The following is a 9,381-nucleotide window of genomic DNA, read 5'->3' on the forward strand; positions in this document are numbered from 1 at the left end:
TAGATTATATTTCTTATAGCATTTTGCATTATATATATATATATATATATATATATATATATATATATATATATATATATATATATATATATATATATATATATATATAGCATTCCAATTTCATATCTATTTTTCTGTTTTTATTAAATGTTATTAGCTTATTATGACAGGGTCCAAACAAAGCGGTGAAAATTCATCATCATTCATTCATCGAGTTTATGCATCGGGTCAGTCAGGCTGGTATTCAAGCTCGGGTTCGGGCTCGCATTAAGGCTCACAATCAGGCAGATGATTTAAACTCTAGTATGCAGAACTTTGATACCAGCACTCGGTTCAGTAGTACAACATTTTAAAAAATGCATAGCTTTGCTTACTTGTCCAGACGCAATAATATTGTAATATTACGTTATTGTTCTACTCTTCTGTTGAGTTTTTCGTTTTTGATCTTTTGAAATTCGTTAGATTAGATTTTATTGGGCTTATATCCAAATATATCCGAATACCAAAATTAAACACAGAATACCTACTCAACGAGCGAATATCCGGGTCCAGCCATCGTTGTTTGATATTCAATGTGGATTATGGCTCCATATTACTTACTTATTACATTCACAATGCCAGAATGCAGCTGTCGGCGTGATGCTAGCAGAGGCGGTTCTTTGATTAGGCAAACCCTGCTGTTCGGCATTTCCAAAGTGAAACCTCTCCAGATAGACATTTTTTTGTAGACAAACAGCTAAAGTTCACTCAGTTAGCCGCTGTGAAACTGGAATCCAGATCAGTAATAAGTGTTAACGCTATGGCGGGTTTATTGTCCGCCTCAAACTGCAGACTGGAAGATGGATCGGTAAGTGGATCGGCCGTGCTTGCACGATATCAGATACGTTAAAATTATGTAAAAAATCGGCGTCGATACCAATATTGTATCGGATCAGTTCCATCTCTAATTTAGGCCTTCGTGAAGTTCTAGATAAGTCACTGAGTGGAAACAAGTGATACGGCTCCCATTTAATCTACAATCATCCACCCACCGCTTTATTCGCTTCTTCCTCAGGGCCAAGGTGGGTCTGGAGTGGGTCTGTAAAAAATATTTCACACTTGTACTCAGTGATCAAACTCTTGCATCCAGATTGCAATTAAAAAAAAAAAAAAAAAAAAAAAAAACACAGTAGGTAATTCAGCCTGTACGTTTATCAGAGGACATCTGAGAAACACACAGACATGATCAATCTGAACAGGAATTAAAATAACAGAGGACCCCCCATAAAAGAGAAAATTACACCAGGACCCCGTGAGAAATGAATCCCGTCCGGATAGGGCTTCATTCTAGTTCTCTCTCAGAATCAGTCTCCCCCTCGCATCCCACAGCAGAATGATGGTGTCGGCGCTCAGTAGTGCTGCTGACTTACCCCTCTAGGGAGTTAGGCTTTTTACCCCCATTACCAGAAGTTTTAAAGTATTGTAAAATAACAAAAGTAAAGAATAAAAGTACAGCTTCCAAAGATGCAGGCAGGTTTAACAGATTTTCCCCATACACCAGTTTGTGAACAACAGTCAAACAAGCATTAATTTTTATACATTTAATTAACTAATAACATACCTTGTGGGAAGGGAAAGTTATTAAATGAGCCAATAAAATCTTGTGAAAAGGGTGATTTAGGGAGCCCTGCCCTCAACGGGTGGAGTTTCCCCAGCTCCTCCTTTTTTATCTGGCTTAAGCTTAACTAACATAATGAGCTCAGTGTGTCTTATCTTATATTTCTGATATGTTTGCAGTCAGAAGTCTCCAGACAACCTTGTGCTAATCAGCTCTTCCTGCCTTGCACAGATTTACTTCATTAAATTCTAACAAGACCCACTTGTAAACTCTTGTATGTTTAAACTCTGCCTCTAATTATTGTAGTTGGTCTGAAAGATGAAAACACCAAGTGTTTTTACACTGCAGATTAACCGGACCACGAATAATCACATCTTTTGGTCGCACCACACTCTGGTCCTTTGGTCCGAACCGTGGTTCACAGCCCCTTTCACACTTGCTACTTGACTGGCATGCATCATTTCAAGAGGCATATATACATATACATACATATACACATATATATATATATATATATATATATATATATATATATATATATATATATATATATATATATATATATATATATATATATATATATATATATATATACACATATACACACACACATACACACACACAGGTGCTGGTCAACGAATTAGAATAATTTGAAATAGTGCAATCATGAAATTCTTTGAATGCATTTTTTGTGCAGAAAGCAAATCAGGTGTTCACCGCACCTGTCCTACTCGTTAGACTAATCACAGAACTCGTTACCTGGAAAAACATTTGCTCAGCTGAGCTTTCCAAAAGGCCCATTTAGGCCATTTAACTGTGACACTGTTGTTTTATTGAATTAGAATAATGGAGAAACCGTTTCATTGAATTAGAATAAATGCTTGAATTTTTGTTTTCTGTGAAGAGTGTTCACTGTGCAGTATAAAGTCAGGGTTGAGTAGAATTTCTAAGTTGTAAAATCAATCATGGGTAAGCAGCGCGACCTCTCAACTGGAATAGTGGCTCAAATTCAAGCCCTTCGCCAACAAGGCTTGACCCAAACTAAAATTGCTGAGCAGCTCGGCATCAGCCAGTCTTCCGTCTGCAAAGCTCTCAAGAAAAACTGCAGCAAGCGCACCAACTGTTCCGGCGTCCGAAAAACTTCTGCTCGCGACAACAAGCAGCTGAGAAAGATCGCAGTCAGCAACCGGTTCAAGTCCACTTCTGAGCTCACCGACTTGTGGAACAAGCAGACCGGCGCTGACGTCTCCAGATCAACCACTTACCGTCTCAGCTGAGCAAATGTTTTTCCAGGTAACGAGTTCTGTGATTAGTCTAACGAGTAGGACAGGTGCGGTGAACACCTGATTTGCTTTCTGCACCAAAAAAGCATTCAAAGAATTTCATGATTGCACTATTTCAAATTATTCTAATTCGTTGACCAGCACCTGGTGTGTGTGTGTATAATATATATATATATATATATATATGATGATCATGATATGCTGTGTTTTTTACTATAACAAAACTCTTGTCAGTAAGGTAGTAAAATACTACCACAACAAAGCTTTGTTTAGTATAAACTAGGGGTGTCACGATTCTCTAAATCCTCGATTCGATTTCATTTTCGATTTGAGGGTCACGATTCGATTCGATTCTCGATTTTCTTGTTTTTTTTTCTTGTTATTATTTTATGCCTCATAAAATTTAAATAATATATTTATTATTATTATTATTATTATTATTATTATTATTATTATTATAAATATTATAAATATTATTATTATTATTTATTAAGATATATATGGTAATGCCATCTAGTGACTTTTTTTGGTAGCAACAGTGTGCACTATTAAAACAAGCAGTTTATCAGAGCTGTGTGTGGATGGCTGGTGAAACTGCTCATTACATGAAGCTGCAGTTCTTCATCCAACCACTAGCAGCAGCAGCACAAGCCCCGCTCTCTTCACTCAGTCACTACTTCAGTACAGCCCAGCCACGGGCTACAGAGCTCAGCCAGTCCGTTTTTACTGTTTCTGTAAACAAATAAAGGTTTTAACCCCACTAACCGGATAATACAGCTCACTACAGTTCATCTTTCAGCCCAAGCAGCTAACAGCAGCAGGTTAGAACAGCCGACACGGAGTCACTGCTCGGATTACATTATAAACAGGTCAGTTAGCGCGCTGCTAACCTCAGGATGTTTATAACTACGGAGTTTAGTGGACACACCACGGCCGCCAGGTAAGTCTTTTAAAGGCTACTGAAGACTATTAAAGGCTATTAGAGTGTAACCCCTGGCTCCCAGGGGTTACAAGAGGTTATTGAAAGCATTATTGGGGGGGCAGAAATCAGTACAGGCTGGTTAGATAAGTGATGTGGGTATTGTCTTATAAATATTTACACATAACTTATATCTCTCCTGAAAAGCTTTTATTTTAGTCAGAAACACGCTTGTGTTTACTTTATCTGAGAGAAAGATGTTTTTTGAATTCAATGGAAAGCAACAGGTGTAGTCAATTATAAGTTTAAGATTTTTAATCCACCTCACTGTGATCTATAGTCAGTGTTCTCAAGTCACACTGACACACGCATTTCAGCGAGTTCACACGCTCTCACCTGCGCGCACCCACCCCTCCGTTAGATACAGATACAAAACCTGCGCGCCCAACCCCCGCCCCCCCTCCCCCGTTGGACAGATAAAAACAGTGATCACACTCCCGCCGACTGCGCTCATGCAGTGGCTATCTCTATTTAAATGAATAGGATGCGCTGTGTTGGTGCCGCGCCATTTGCGTAGCGCGCTGCACTATTTGCGTAGCGCGCGCGGGAGGGATCGTCGATCCTCTTTTTGACTTCGATACTCGAGATCGTGACCTCATTTCGATTCGATTTCGATAAAATATCGAGATCGTGACACCCCTAGTATAAACATCATATAACAGTTATATACATCTAGTAAATGCATAGAAACTGCAAACATACAGTAAATAGAAAAATAAATTCAAAATAGATTGCTTTCCATAATGTCGCTACAATCACAATGTTTTTTTATTGTGTTCAACATGTTTGAAATACTATTGCATAAGATACAATAAGGCACACCCTTAGATAGCACTGCCCCTCACACCCATGACCCATATAATGGTTTATGATGTGATACTTGGTAACTGTCATTGTATTGTTATTTTTTAAACTAAATAACAGACACTACAGCAGATTTATACTGAGCAAACGCTGCATCTAAAACGATTCAAGAGTTAGGGCCAGTTTGGTTATTAGCCATTAGACAATGGACAGCACACTGCTGGGGATGAGGCCTAAATATTAAATAGCAAATAAAATAAATAAATAGCAGCATGAGGACTGCTATATTGGATTGCTTGTTGGAAGCTCATTTCAAAACATCATGGAAAAGCTAGTATGTGTCCCATAATTTTGCCACGTCTCATTAAAGAACGCTGCACTGACCTGCAGGATATGGGTGGAACCTGCACTGAATGTAAATGTAAATTGTGGAATTGCTTTTTTATTGTACAGAAAATTCTAGCCATCCGCTGCCAGTCACAATCACTACCAACCACTTCACTGTTCACCATCAGTGGCAATGACTTCTATGATGCATTACCTGTACTCACGCTACTGTTGACCAAGGAATGTCACAAGCCAGTGCAAGTTGCATTGGATATCCAATCCATCTGGCACACACATCAGGCCTTGCTCAAACTCAAACATCATTTACAGCACCTTGCCCTGAGCATGATGGTCAGTGTATCGCTCACTCTTGACCTCACTTAACAGAGGTGGGACTAGATTTCTATGAGAAGTAAAAGTCATCTTAAAAAGTTCTGAGTTCTCTCAGAAAAGATCTCTGATGACTCTTTCTGAATGGAATATTCCAAACTAGTAAAATAGCACATCATATAACTAACATTTAAATACTTATGGAAAAAAGTATAACATATCTAAAGTTTTCCTCTTGTAAATGACTTAATGAGTAATTTAAGTGCAATTTACAGAGTGACACAAATGATACACACTTTCCAGCACCCCTAAAATAAGCATTTTTTTTTAGTTTTCAGCCATCAACCAGCTGAGTGTAGGCAGAGTGCAGAACATTACATAAGTGCAAATAAGAGAAAACCTGCAAATATGCTGCATCCCATACCACGAAAAAGGTAGAAAACACAAATAAATGCATCACTAATATACTGCATTATGTAATAATATACTGACTGGGGAGTGCAATACTCAGGTTAGTCAAACTGCCACTACTGGGCCTCTGAACAAGGCTACCACTGGGGGCACATGTGCCTAAAATGCCACTATCTGTGCACGTTTAAAACATGAATGGGTTAAAACTGAAGCAAATGTGGTCCTCTTTTCTTGTCATTCTGGAGAAACTTAAAATGACACGCCTTTTGAAATAATGCTGATTGCCTTTCTGAAAGCTTTCTGAAAAGATTGCAAATCATTACACCAAATGGTTATGACACAGGACATCTGATGCCCAAGACACATTGCTTTAGAAAGCAGTTCTTAGTGGAGGTTACATGCAACTTCCAGCCAATCAGTCCTCAAATACAACAACTTTTACAACCATTTGTTGACATTACACGGATTGACAAAATGCAGGTTTTGTGAACAGAATTTATAATTTGTAGGTCTTGGAAGGTGTCAGCTGACCATAAAAGTGAGGACGGTGTTGTTTAAAGGACTGTTTAAAAGTAACGTTACTGCTCCTAGAATTCGTTTGTTAAAAATTAAGCTCGTTGTTATAACTATGCAGTTCCACCTTAAATGGCGCCAGAACGCAACTCCTGCTGTGTTTAAGGTGGACCTGAAGATTTGAATAGGAAAACAGAGAGCAATGTCCTGTAAACAAACCAGTTTGACTTTTAACTGGGTAAATTCATACGAAACAGCCGAACTGAATGATCATTTGTAATATTATTAGTAATCTAGCTAGGTTAATCTAGCTAAGCTACCGTTAGCTACCTAGCTAGAAAGCTGAAGTCGACGACTTTGCCTACACTCTGGCAGCTTTCTGTTAGCTTAGCCTGTCCGGGAGAAAGCGTGACGTCTTTAGACACAACACAGACTGAACTATAAACAGTAGAATAATGATAAAAATGTTCTCATTTCTCTGGAAGTGCTGTTCAGAAACTTTTGCCGTTCTCTAATACTTGAATCGAAAGGAGGAGCAGCGCTCGTTCCACAGATAGCCATCTTAGGCACGCGAGCGCGAGCGCACGCTTAAAAAATACAAACAACAACAACAACAACCGACAACGACAACAGACCGAAACCACTCTCACACTCTCACTCATACACAACACTTCACTGCTTTCCTCCAGCACGGTGCTGCGCTGCTGCAGGAAAGTCCATGACTGTACCGCTACATGTGTTTTGTTATCAGCTTACCTCCCCCTCGCTGCCTGGCGCTGGTTCATCCCACTCAACACTCCGCGACGGCCGCTGGACTTCCGACGTCACGGCGGCGTCTTTCCGCTTCTGCGCAGACGCAGCCGGGCTCTGTATTTATGCGCGTATCGGTCCCTTTAAATCGGGGGCGGGGACCCCGCAGTCCCCGGCGCAGTTAGCTGATACAGCTGATACAGCTCAGCAGTTAATTGAATTAAGGTTCCACAGCGGCATTCCCAATGCGCAAGTACCCGGCCGCCTAGGGCCCCTATACCAACAGGGCCCCCCTCAAGAGCACCCAGATATCACGATAAAAAAAATAAACTTAATGTACAAAAAATGTGTGTTTGGTAATTTATTTCCTTGTTGACACAATACTATCACTCTCTGCAGACTCCTCCCGAGTAAACACATGATGCTAGCATGTTCCAAACTAGTAAAATATCACTAAAATATCAAATTATATAAAGTAAAAGTAGTCAGGAAGATACTGGAGTGCAATAACAGAAGTAAATTGAATAAAGGTTCCAGAGCCGGCCCAAGGTGTATAAGTATAGGAAGTCAAGTATAAGTTGTAAGGAAGTCTAAGGCACAAAATCTAATGAAATTTGTGTTTGATAGATCATTTCTGTGTTGATACAATACTTTTTTCTTTGAATCTATGAATCTTATACAATTGAAAAGCCTGTTAATTTCCCTTTTATATTGTAAAGTTTCAGGGGGTACAGATAACAGACACTTTAACCTGATCCACTCACATTGAAGCTCTGGTCAAGAGAGTGCAGCAATGCATGCATTTCCTGAGACGGATGAGAAGAGAAGACCTTCCACCTCCGATTCTTAACACCTTTTACTGTCAAAATTATATCTCTGCATCTCTGTATGTCTGGGCAGGACCCTGTAGTGCTGCAGACTGGATGTTTCTGCAAAGAGTGGTCAAGACAGCTAAAATAATCATTGGGACTTAACTTCCTCGCCCACAGGACATTGCCATAAACTGTTGCCTGACCAGAGCTCAAAACATAATTAGAGACCCCTCCCATCCCAACCATGGTCTGTTCTCACTGCTGACCTCTAAAAGGAGGTCCCGCAGTCTTCGATGTAGGACAACCAGGTTCAAAAACAGCTTTTTCTTGTATGCCATAAGACAGTTTAAACACTGAAAATAATAACACTTGTGCAATATTAGTTTTTTGGTTCTATATGTGCAATATGTGGGTATGTGTTGCAGGTATATAGTTAGTTTACATATTTGTACAGTGTGTATATGATGGATATGTATAGTTGTATATACTAATATATATATATATTGCTCTACTTGCACTCTAAAAAGTATTACTGTTTCTGGTTGTTTCTCCTAACTACTGGACCGTTGCAACGAAATTTCATTCCTTTGTGCACTACTGGTGTAAAATTGAATGACAATAAAATAATTCTGTGTACTAATTTGCCCTAAATTTGGAGATGTTATTATAGGGCTCACTCCAAATAATGCCGCAACAGGGCCCATGCTTACAGGTACTCACCTTGCGGTATCAGAATGTCAAAACAAGAGTCAATAGCAACAGCAAAATACGCTGTTTGGCAGTGGAAGAGAAGACTTGGAAAATTATTCATGTGTTCAACCCACATACTCAGCTATACTGCTCATCACACAATAGTATGTTCCTTATAAACGTGGCTCCACTTAAATGGGAAATGAACAGGCTTTTCAATAGTGTAAGATTTATCAATGCCAAGAAGCATTGATCCAACAAAGAAATAATATAACAAACACAAATTTCCTTAATTTTCATGATATGTTTTATGCTTATTTAAAAAAAATATATATTGATTAATACAAATAAAATGGTATTACACGCTTAAACACAAGTTTTATATTATTTTCATTGTTGGCACACCAATACTAGGTTAAATGCAAATATGCAGTGCTTGAGTGTTTGATAACTAATGTAAGTCAGAAGTGAAGTGAGTGCAAATCGGCAAAGCTATGTCTCAAAAAATGAATTAACCTTCTGGAGAAGAGATTGTGTTTTATTTCACACAGGATTTAGCCAGTAAATTGTAATGAAGCACGGATGTGCAAGTTATGAATACGATTTTTTGGTTTCTCCATGGAATGGTTGAAATGATGAAGCATCTGGTACTGAGGTTATGGAATGGGGGGGCCCATAAAGGCTTGGGCCAGCCCTTAGTTCATCCTCTGCTTAGTTCTTGACTATCATCACAAGTGTCATATTTGTTTTAGCTTGATGGTTAAGCTGGTGAACTTGACCAAGCTGATGAATCAGCATGACCAGCACAACCAGTATCACTAAGCTGGTTGACCAAATTTTTAGACCGACATGCCAAACATCATGAGTATCACACAAAGGTGTCAA

General features: G+C 39.0%; 1 protein-coding gene across 5 annotated transcripts in view; it reads right to left on the reverse strand.

Moving 5' to 3' along the window:
- Positions 1-7,079, reverse strand: part of setx (senataxin) — a 42,154-nt gene extending 35,075 nt beyond the window's left edge. For 2 of the 5 annotated variants that reach the window (XM_049466590.1, XM_049466589.1), the window contains exon 1: positions 1,032-2,061. The gene's annotated coding sequence lies outside the window, so the exon portion shown is untranslated. Of the gene's footprint in view, positions 1-1,031; positions 2,062-7,000 lie in introns of those variants that run through there. The other 3 variants (XM_049466592.1, XM_049466591.1, XM_007256557.4) reach the window with 2 other exon arrangements.
- Between the last annotated feature and the right edge of the window lie 2,302 nt (positions 7,080-9,381).

Source organism: Astyanax mexicanus, chromosome 17 (assembly GCF_023375975.1).
Source record: "Astyanax mexicanus isolate ESR-SI-001 chromosome 17, AstMex3_surface, whole genome shotgun sequence".
Lineage (NCBI taxonomy): Eukaryota > Metazoa > Chordata > Actinopteri > Characiformes > Acestrorhamphidae > Astyanax > Astyanax mexicanus.